At 37.9% G+C, this 11,738-nt stretch overlaps 1 non-coding gene across 1 annotated transcript; it reads right to left on the bottom strand.

Moving 5' to 3' along the window:
- Positions 1-957: 957 nt before the first annotated feature.
- Positions 958-1,076, bottom strand: LOC128528383 (5S ribosomal RNA). The gene has a single exon (XR_008360934.1). It is a non-coding gene; the product is annotated as a 5S ribosomal RNA (ribosomal RNA).
- Between the last annotated feature and the right edge of the window lie 10,662 nt (positions 1,077-11,738).

Below are 11,738 nucleotides of genomic sequence, written 5' to 3'. Positions count from 1 at the left end.
AAGGCCTATTTGACCAATTAAAATGATTTGTTTTAAATTTATTAAAAAAAAAAAAAAAAAACTATATGAGGAATAAAACTGAAAAGCTTACAGGATCAGGTGGTCTCCCATCCAACCACTAACCATGGGCAAGCCTGCTTAGCTTTTTAAATCAGGCTTGAGCTGGCACTCTCATACCAGTACAACTGGAAGTGAAAACTGGGTTGAAGGAAGGCCTATTTGACCAATTAAAATGATTTGTTTTAAATTTATTTAAAAAAAAAAAAAAACTATATGAGGAATAAAACTGAAAAGCTTACAGGATCAGGTGGTCTCCCACCCAAGCACTAACCATGGCCAAGCCTGCTTAGCTTTCTAAATCAGGCTTGAGCTGGCACTCTCATACCAGGACAACTGGAAGTGGAAACTGGGTTGAAGGAAGGCTTATTTGACCAATTAAAATGATTTGTTTTAAATTTTTTAAAAAATAAATTAAAAAAAAAAAAAACTATATGAGGAAAAAAACTGAAAAGCTTACAGGGTCAGGTGGTCTCCCATCCAAGCACTAACCATGGCCAAGCCTGCTTAGCTTTCTAAATCAGGCTTGAGCTGGCACTCTCATACCAGTACAACTGGAAGTGGAAACTGGGTTGAAGGAACGCCTATTTGACCAATTAAAATGATTTGTTTTAAATTTATTTAAAAAAAATAAATAATAATAAATAAATAAAAAACCTATATGAGGAAAAAAACTGAAAAGCTTACAGTATCAATTGGTCTCCCATCCAAGCACTAACCATGGCCAAGCCTGCTTAGCTTTCTAAATCAGGCTTGAGATGGCACTCTCATACCAGGACAGCTGGAAGTGGAAAGTGGGTTGAAGGAAGGCCTATTCGACCAACTAAAATTATCTGTTATTTATTTATTAGAAAGAATAAATAATAATAGAAAAAAACTATATGAGGAATAAAACTGAAAAGCTTACAGCACCTGGTATTCCCAGGCGGTCTCCCATCTAAGCACTAACCAGGCCCGAGCCTGCTTAGCTTCCGAGATCAGACGAGATCGGGCGCTCTCAGACTGGTATGGCCGTAAGCAAAAGCTGGCCTCAGAGGAGGCCTTTTTAAACTGTAAACAAAGGCCTTAAAAAAAATAAATAAATAAATAAAAATAAAAACTGTAAGAGGAATAAAAGTGAAAAGCTTACAGCACCTGGTATTCCCAGGCGGTCTCCCATCCAAGTACTAACCAGGCCCGAGCCTGCTTAGCTTCCGAGATCAGGCGCTCTCATTTTTTTAAAATTTATTACATTTTCAAATGCAAACATAGTGCAGATAAGAATAATAAGATTGCACTTGCTCATTGCATTATTCTCCTTATTACATTTTGCAGAGGCTTTTCACTCTCTCGTAGTTGCAGGAGAGTTTCTAAAGCTTCATACACATTTGGGTTAAAAACATCATAGAAAATGTCCAGCATGTTTTCACTTTTGAAGTACACATACAACCTTCTCATATACAATTCCATTTTCCTTTTAAAAATATTCCAAACATCTAAAACAACTTTTTCTTTCCTAGCCACAATTCTTCTCTTCCATATGGCACTCTTCATTTGCATTATGCACAGATTTATGAATTTTTTGTTTTTGCACTTTTTATCCCAACCTAACATCATCACTCTGTTTCATTCTCATTCATTTTCATCAAGTTCTTAAATTTCCTTACCCAGTAATCATTGACAATTGGCTCTTTGAAAACATCATCTCTGAAACAACAGTACAACATTTTTAGAGTACATTTTTTCAAGTCACACAGTTTTTCTCCCATTTCCACATAAATCTTTTCTTCTGCCTGTCCTTCTTCCATTTTCTCTATTCTTTTTATCCAGTCTTTGGGTATTGCATTTTTCACAATTTCATACTTGTTTGTTATTTCTTGTTGCCCATACTCTTCCTTCGCTTCATTCATCGCATCCACAATATACTGTCTTGGTAAAAAACCTTCTTTAGATTCATATAAAACGTCCCTCACCCTTGTTATCCCTACTTCCATCCATTTTTTAAATATATTTCTTTTTCTTGTTTTAATACATTTTTGTTTAAGAACAGAGGTTGATTTAAAATGCTTTCCCTTCCTTGTGGATAGAATATGATTCTCTTTAGGAACATTCCCCAAGCGTTAAATTTTTCTCTATAAAATTCCGGTAATCTTTCTGTCATCCATGGTTTTGTTTTCATCCATAATACTGCATCAGTATTTCCCACATTTATTTAAGAAATACTTCATAGTCTTTTTCCACTCAAATTTTTCTTTATCTTGAAGGTACTTGTTTACTACTTTAATTCTCATAGCATTTTTCCTCTGTTCTATGTCCATTAAGCCTAGACCACCTTAGCTTACTGTTCCTATAATTGTACTGTATGCTATTTTTGCAGGTTTGCCCTCCCAAAAAAAGTTAAGAAAGCATTTTTTCAATCTCTTTTCTATCCATGAGGGCATTTTAGACACATATAAAGTATACCAGAGCTTGGAGACCATTAAAACATTTAGAATTAGATCCTTCCCCTTTAAATTCAGAAGACATGTAAAATTATCCAGTCAAACGTTTGTTGACTTTGCTCGAGAAAAGACTACTCTGTTTGAGAAAAGGTGTAATGCTAGTCAATTCTTCACTTTCGAACAGTTAAGAGTTAATCTTGGTGGAGGATTTCAGGAAAAATGGTTTATTTGAACAAACAGAAAGTTTCCTCTCTTGCTGCTGCTGCTGTCTTTGCCGAAATTTGTACTCGCACACGAAGTTGCTTTTCTCGTCACCACGTTCTTTAGCATGCGTTACAGTAGATCGTCCTAATTTTAAGCGTACACAAAAGGACGAACAACCGCACGACCCTCCTTTGGCAGCTCGAGAATGTTATTATTGTCATGAGAAAGGACATCTGATTGCTGATTGTCCAGCACTGCAGTAAAAGAACCAGCGGAAAACTCAAAACGCATCTTAGAGTGTAGCTTTCATTCGTGTTCCCTCTTCTGAGCCATTAAACTCTGTTGACCCGACATTTGAACCGAGTTTAGACCTGTGCGTATCTTAAGAGATACGGGTGCGGCGCAGTCTTCTCAGTCTAGCTGTGGGTCTGATGTGTTGATTCAAGGAATTGAGTTGGGGATTGTGAGAGTTCCTTTACACAGCATATACTTACATTCTAACATTGTGACTGTGTTAGTCAAAATTACTGTACAATCTCAATTGCCAGTGAAAGAGATTTCTCTTATTCTTGGAAACGATCTAGCTGGAAGTAAAGTTTCTACTTTACCCGAGGTTGTCGATGTACCTTGTACATCTAATGATGTGTTAGTGCAAGAGTTTCCCAATGTTTTTCAGGCATGTGTTGTCACTCGTGCACAAGCCCGTATGTTTGAGGATGAGGTTGATCTTTCTGACTCATTTTTTGGGTTCGGAAATGTCACATTCGAAGGCTGAAGTTGGAAATAAGTGTTCCTTAGATGTCATGGTTCAGCCTAGCTTTGATTTTCCTTTTAGTAAACCACAATTAATAAGTGTGCTGGAAACTGATGAAACACTTTCGAAATGTCGATCCTCTGTAGTAGATGATTTTGATTTGTCTAAATATGCTGTTGCCTGTTTTCTAGATGGGGTTGTACTCATGCGAAAGTGGAGTCCAGAGAAAGTAAAACATGATTGGAGTTCTGTATTTCAAGTTGTTGTTCCACAACCTTACCGTGGGTACATATTAAGTCTGGCCCATGATCACGAGCTTTCAGGACACTTAGGTGTTAGGAAAACTTACCATAACCTCTTAAAACATTTCTTCTGGCCAGGAATGAAGTCTTCTGTCTCATAGTATTGTCGTTCATGCCGTGCTTGTCAAAAAGCCTAATCCACTTTTGGTCTGCCAAAGGTTATTCAATCTGACCAAGGAACCAATTTCACTTTACATATATTTCGTAAGGTAATGAGTGAGCTGAACATTACACATAATGTGTCCAGTGCCTATAGACCTCAATCTCAAGGTGTGATTAAAAGATTCCACCAAACCCTAATGACCATGATTCGTACTTATTGTGTAGAGCATCAGAAGGATTGGGATGAGCAGTTACCACTTTTGTTGTTTAAAGTTCGTAACACAGTGCAGTCTTTGGATACTCCCTTCGTGGTCCTTTAAAGTTGCTTCAAGAGAATCTTCTTGTTAAGGTCCCCTCTTCTAAGTCCCCCACTCATGTGCTAGATCATGTTAGTTCATTACGTGAAAGGTTGCATTCTGTTTGGAACCTAGCTCATCAGTCTTTGCTCTTTTTTCAGTCCAGAATAAAGGATAATTATGACAAAAGACTGTTAAATGTTCTTTCAAGGTTGGTGATAAAGTGCTTGTGTTATTGCCTTTGCCAGGTTCCTCTCTGCAAGCAAAGTTTGCAGGCCTGTATAAAGTACAGGAGAAGCTAAGTGATAAAGACTGTTATCCGGACTCCTGAAAGGCACAAAAAGTCCTGTGTTTGCCACATTAACATGTTGAAGTCATACATTTCCCGGATTCTAAAAATTCTAGATATTTTTCAGCCACTTGCCCCTCTGTCGCAGTTCCTGTGGAAGTCGTTTCGTCTGCTGAGTCTCCATGTGTGCAGGATCTTCGTTTGGGCAGTGCCGCCATATCCAGTCCTTGCTTACAGAATTCAGAAATTATTGCTTCTTTAAGTTCCAAACACTCTTACTTATCTGAATCATTTCTAAATGAGTTGGTACAATTACTTAAAAGATTTTCATCACTTTTTTCAGATGTGCCTACTGTAACTTCTGTCTTACAGCATGACATTGATGTAGGTGATCATCGTCCGGTCAAACAAAGTGCATATCGTATAAACCCTACAAAGCGTGGGATAATGAAACAGGAAACCGACTACCTTGTGGAGCATGGTTTGGCTGTATCTAGCTCTAGTCCCTGGTGCTCACCCTGCTTGTTGGTTCCCAAACCTGATGGGTCTTCACTTTTCTGCACAGACTATAGAAAGGTTAACAAGGTCACTACGGCAGATTCTCTCCCACAAATTGAGGATTGTGCCACAAGTGTCACTAACAGAACGTGCTTCAGAAATTTCAGCGTTCACTACTCTAGACGCCTTTTTACAGTATAAGGTGTTGGCTTTTGGTCTTCAGAATGCTCCAACAATGTTTCAGCATTTAATGTGTAAAGTATTGTCCAATGTGAATAATTGTGACGATTCTTGACGATGTTGTGTTATTCAAAACCCTGGGAAAGTCATTTGAAGACATAAGAGGAAGTCTTCACTAGATTTAAAGCGGCCAATTTAACACTAAATCTTGCCAAATGTGAATTTTGCCATGCTACTGTCAGATATTTAGGAAAAGAAGTCGGTACAATAAATACTCTTTTATCTTGTGCTGTACTTCTTCTGAACATAATGCCATGTCTAATCTCCTTTTTTATTTTCCCTTGTACTATTTGTCTTCTTGAACGCTTTCTTTTCTCTATTCCTGTCTCTCCACACATCTACTAATTTAAAATCTGCCATTATTTCCTTTATTTCATTTCTTCTTTGATCTGATTTTAAAACCATTCCATTACCGATATCTATTTTATCGATTACCGTGTTAAAATCTCCCAGTAAAATTGTATTCTTTTTTTTTTTTAACTTGTTGCTATTTCTTTAAAAAAAACTCCTTCTTTTCTTTGTCGTCGTTTGGTGCATGTATGTTATATATGTAAATCGTTTCTTTTTCTATTTCCACTTCAATTACAATTAATTTACCTCGTGTGTCACGCTTGATAACTTTCCCGTTTTCTTACTGCTCATTAAAACTCTTTCAAATTTCAACTCGTTCTTTAGTCCTCTCACATTAATCGATGCACATTTCAAAGTCATTGCTAATAATAATAATAATAATATCCCCACATTGTTCTCTCAATCAATCCTTAAATCTCTCCATCACCTTTTGTATTATATGCCCATCTGCTCCTATTTTTTTTTTAAGTAGTCAATTTTCTCCTTTTTTCTTTCTGTCTTCAGTTCTTTCTCAATATTTAATATTTTAGCCTTTTTTCTTTACACTTCAGTTCTTTCTTGATTTTTTCTTATTCCGCTTATCCCCGTGTCTTCAATCACTTTTTCGTTCTTAATTAAATCCGTTGTTTTTCTCTTGTTCTTTTCCTCTGTCTCCCTCCGTCTCCTCTTGTCCTTGCTTGTTTTTTTTATTCTGCTTGTCCCCATTTTTCTTTTTTTTCTGTCTTTTCAGTATTTTCTCAATATTTAAGATTTTAACCGTTTTTCTTACCGCTCCAGTTTTTGCTTGCTTTTTTATGTCTTTCTCTTGTTTTTTTCCTCTGCCTCCCTCTGTCTCCTCATTATCCCCCTGTCTCCCCGTTATCTCCAATCCTTGCTTGGATTTTTATTCCGCTTGTCCCCATGTATTTCATCCCCTCTTTGTGCTTATTTAAATCCTTTTTGTTGTTTTGCTGTCTTTTTTCTCCATCTCCTTCCTCCGTCCACTTTGTCTCCTCTTGTACATGTTCCTCTTCATCTCTTATCGCTTCCACTTCATCCCCCTGAGAGTCTCCTTGTCCTGTCTTTTCCATCCTCGAGTCTTTAGTTTCCATTTCGTTTTGCGTATCATTTCCTTTCTCACACTCTTGTTACACTTGTATTTCTTTGTTTTCTCCAGTCCTGTTTGTTTGTTCTACATCTTCCATTTGATGGCATTTGCATTGAAAGCTTCGGCGTCCTTGGCATCTTTCAACGCTGCACTCTTTCACAAAGTGTACGTGTTTGTTGCATTTTCGGCACAGAAATAAGGGACAGTCTTTCATCATGTGTCCAGGGTCTATGCACAATCGACAGATCTTTATCTGCCTATCGGCAGATAGCCTATGGCCTATGGCTAAAATGAATTATTTTGTTAGCAAAATGCTCGAACACTCACAAAACATTAAAAACATGCAACATAAGCAAATATTTCCATCAAACACCACAACTTGTGGTCAAATTAATTTATTATTTTAATCAATCTGCAACTTGTCCAGCGTTACTTGTAGTTTTTCCTATATTTCTGTATGACTAAAGTGGTTGTAGTAATCCTACAGGGCACTAGAGGGAGCTCGAAAGTTTTTCATACAGGATATAGAGGTACTGTAGCTGCTACAGGGAAGTTAGGAGATTTTTGTTTGTTAGAGGGAACATGCGGTTGCTTTACCTTTGGAGTCCTGATTGAGAAACTTTTTGATTTTAGCTCAAACTTAAGGACTCCTTAATATCTGAATATGTATGGGGTTGTTTTTTTTTTAACCGCTCTAAAATAAGAGTGTTCGTAACAGCTACCAATTTATGCAAAGGAAAGCTGAAGTTTGATTGTTGCTCCAAAACCACTTGTTTTTCAGCGTACTCAATGTTTTTTTCAGACAATGGACTAAACCTGCAATGTTTGGGGATATAAGTATATATATATATTTTTTTACCACTTTAAAGACACTGAACTGTTCTTTATTTTATCCTTTTCTGTTTCTGAAGGAAATTGCTTGAAGTAATTGAAGTTTCTGTTAGTTTAATAGAATGGTTCAAGTTAAATTTGTGTGCTAAAGATAAATTAAACAAAGATATCCCAGAATCAGCTTGGTGGTTGTTTCTTTAAAAACAAAGAAATTACTCTGGTGACATGGAAAGTGTTAGAGGGTGCCTGAACAGGGCCAATCACCAAATTAGCAGAGCTAAAAAAGTATTCTGGGTGAATCTTTGATCTTTAAAAGGTTAAACCTAGCCTTTGTTAAAAACCCATAAAAATGGAGTGTGATGAGATACGACCTGGATACGATCAGGATTTTTCCTCTAAAGCTTTCACTCAGAGAAGAGAACTAGATCCTGTTCACGAAATTGACACCTTTAATGAACTTTACATTGATTCAGATGATGAAAAAGAAGAATCAACTGTTACTAAGGGACCTACCACCTCCACCACCTCTTGTCTTTAAGGACGATAGTCACCGCATGTATGGAGTTGATGTCAACCAGTCACGTCTCACCAGCATTGAAGTGCATCTAGCCAACCTTGAACATCAAGTAAGTGAGCTAGTTAATAAGACGCAAATCATGTTACTGCTAAAGTCTATTGAAAGAAAGAGTCTTTTATAAGTTGCAGAGAGAAACTGATAGATTAAAGAAGTGGACTCAAAGCAAGATGGATGACATAGGAAAAACCGTCATTGATTGTTTAAAGCGCAGAGATAAGCAAATTGAGAAGCAAATAATAGCTTTTCAACCAACTGTCTCTACACCAGTCATTGATGAGTCAACCAGAAAGCCGGTTATCTATCAAACTCCAGTAAGACAAGCCACAAACAGTCACCAATCTCCATTCTCTGGACCTCAATACAATTCTCCAGTAAAGTTAGAGTTTCTTATCTTTGATAACTCTGATCCTGAAGATGCTGTTACCTTTATAGAGAGAGTGGAAGAATACCTTGATTTTCATTCTTTAACTAATGAAGAACTCTTGGCTTCGCTCTCAGTTGTTTTAAAAGGAACAGGCAAGGACTGGTGGAGAGCAGAGACTGGAAAACTTTCAAGCAAAAATTTTTATTCTCTTTCCTAAGTGAAGACGACCCAGAAGTCATTGCTCAGAAATTGGTAAGTCGCAAACAAGGCCCAAATGAGAGTGTAAGAGACTTTGCATTTAATTATAGAGCTATTGGCCCCCCGAAGCAAACCTGGGATGACGAAGGCGAGATGGTGAAGGCCATTCTTAGAAGCTGCAACCCACGTTTAGCATCACTTCTCAGTGGCACGTCTAAAACTGTGGATGACATTGTTCGTTTGGGGACACAAGTGGAGAAAGATTGGGTGGAAAGCAAGAAGTACTGGGCACAAGTAAGTGGTGAAAATCAGAAGAAAAGAGTAATCTCTGAAAAATCGGACCGGAAAACTCACCTCATGGTAGACCGCTCAGATAATTTCAGTTCGCTTCAAACATTCATTATCATTAACCATAAATTTATCAACGCAGTGATTGACACTGGCAGCACTTATTCTTTGATACAAGAAAGTGTATGGAAGATGTTAAAACCTCAAGCTAAGTGTTTGCCTCCCAGTACACAGACTTTCATGCTGGCCAGTGGACATCAACAAAAAGCAGTTGGTCAAGTAAGGGAGAGCTGTGAGGATCAAGGAAAGACTTTTGAAGTACAGTTCTACATACTCAAAGATGTTTATCTGGCAGTACCAGTTATTTTGGGACTTTTTAAAATAGTCACGAATGGTAATAGATTTTAATTCTGCCCAGTTCTATTTGCTAGATGCAGACACCGCCCAAACCATTCCTTTTAACTTCCACATAGCACAACCCAGTAATCCCTTTTTTTCTTGCATTACAGAAAATCTTATACAGGATGATGTAGATACTAAGCTTATTCAACAGGTGGCTCAAAAAGCTGACACCTCTCCTGACGTAAAAGCACAGCTGCAAAGTCCAATGCTAGAGTGGCCCAAGGTATGCATTCAAAATTTAGGCCATACATCACTGGTGAAAAACAAGATCATCACTACGGATGAACATCCAGTAAGGAAAAAGCCATATTGTGAGTTAGAAGAACAAGTCAAGGAGTTGTTGGAAAAGCAGATCATTCGTCCATCCAGCAGATTATTCGTCCATCCATTTCCCCATGTGCGTCACCAGTTGTAGTCGAGAAGAAAGACGGCAGTTCTAGAATGTGTATTGACTATCGTGGCCTGAATGCCAAAACGCATTTAGATGCTTACCCCATGCCTCAAATTGTGGACATTTTAGAAGCCATGCAGGGAGCCAAAGTTTTTAGCACACTAGATCTAAAATCTGGCTACTGGCAACTGGAGATGGACTCAAAGGTGCATTTGTCACCTTAACAGGGCTATATGAATTTTTATGTCTACCATTCAGGCTCAGAAATGCTGCAGCATCTTTCCAGCATCTGATGGAACATGTTTTGAGGAAGCATAAAAATCAGTTTTGCATGGTTTACATTGACGATATTGTGGTTTATTCACCAATCATTTCCACTCATTTGAGTCATTTGCGAGAAGTCTTCACCTGTTTGCATGATGCTGGACTATCTCTTCACTTAAAGTGCAACTTCATCAAATCCTCTTTGACATTCCTGTATCTACTGAAGGTGTCAAAACTGACCCTGAAAAGGTAAATGCTGTGGAAAATTTTCCTGTTCCAACTTCAGTTAAAGAAGTCCAGAGAATTCTTGGAATGACTGGTTGGTATCACAGGTTCATTAAAGACTTCTCTTCCAAAGCCGGCCCATTACATGCATTGAAAAAAAAAAGGTACAAAATGGAACTGGACAGAGGACTGTCAGAGAGCATTTGAGGAGATCAAAGAAGATTTCACATTGGCTTTTAAAGTTCAAACAGATGCAAGTGACACTGGTTTAGGAGCGGTATTGACCCAAGAGTTTGATGGTCAAGAACGTGTCATAGCTTATGCATCCCGTCTGTTGAAAGTAGCCGAACTAGCTTATTCAGCTTCAGAAAAGGAGTGTTTAGCTGTGGGCTGTGGAAAGATGGAAGCACTATTTGGAAGGTAGATGTTTTAAAGTTTTAACTGACCATGCAGCACTTAGGTGGGCTTTAAATCTTCCAAAACCTTCCTCAAGTTCGGAGAGATGGACAATTCGATTGCAAGGGTTTAATGTTGTTGTTAATTACAGGAAAGGCCAATGTAATATTGTAGCAGATGCCCTGTCAAGAAAACACCAATTAGAGACAAACTTAATTATGGTAACCACAGCGATTCACTCATCCACCATCGCTAATGATCTTCCAGTGGATTTATCTCAGCTTGCACTAGCTCAGAAAGCTGATGCTGAAATCCAGGAACTGATAGTAAAGAGCAAACAACAAAACAAAGATGATCCCTTGAACACATTTTATTGATGAAAATGATGTGTTGTTCAGAAGTGTTCCTGACAGTAAGAAAGGTCAGAAGCTGCAAGTTGTTGTTCCTGCTGTTTTTAAAGACTTGTTTTTACGATAAGCACTCAACAATCCATTGAGCGGTCATCTTGGAAGTTTTAAAACTTTAATGAGATTGTTGGATTTCTCTTTCTGGCCTGAGATAAGGAAGGATGTATAGAGATAGTGTAGAGAGTGTTTGGCATGTCAGCAACACAAACCTACCACCTCTAAACCTGCTGGTCTTTTGCATAACACTACCATTGTTGACCCCGGATATATGCTGGGAGTTGGCCTGATGGGACCTTTTCCTCCCAGCACCAACTTGTAACTTGTCCAGCGTTATTTATTTATTTTTCTATATTTCTGTATGACTAGAGTGGTTATAGTAATCCTACAGGGCACTAGATAGAGTTTTCATACAGGATATAGAGGTAGCTGCTACAGAGAAGAAAGGAGATTTTTGTTTGGTAGAGGGGACATGTGGTTGCTTTACCTTGGCTTCCAAAAAAATCTCAGAGTCCTGATTGAGAAACTTTTAGATTTTAGCTTAAACTTAAGGACTCCTTAATATGCAGTCTGATTGCATTGTTTGCCACTACCATATCTACAATGGCAGACTCCTGTTCAATACCAAGTATCTTTCCTCTGCCATCAGTGTGTGGTAATGTGTGGATTCTATAAAGTAAAAGCAAAAAGCGGGGTAAAATTGACATTACTGTATGACAGTCACACAAATAGGATTGATAAAACATCTGCATTACTGTATACACAGTTTGTTCTGCTAACAGGGCAATGCAGTAAAGC

This window comes from Clarias gariepinus, chromosome 7, assembly GCF_024256425.1.
Source record: "Clarias gariepinus isolate MV-2021 ecotype Netherlands chromosome 7, CGAR_prim_01v2, whole genome shotgun sequence".
Classification (NCBI taxonomy): Eukaryota; Metazoa; Chordata; class Actinopteri; order Siluriformes; family Clariidae; genus Clarias; species Clarias gariepinus.
The sequence above is the reverse complement of the archived record's forward strand: the minus strand, read 5'-3'. Positions and strand labels throughout refer to the sequence as shown.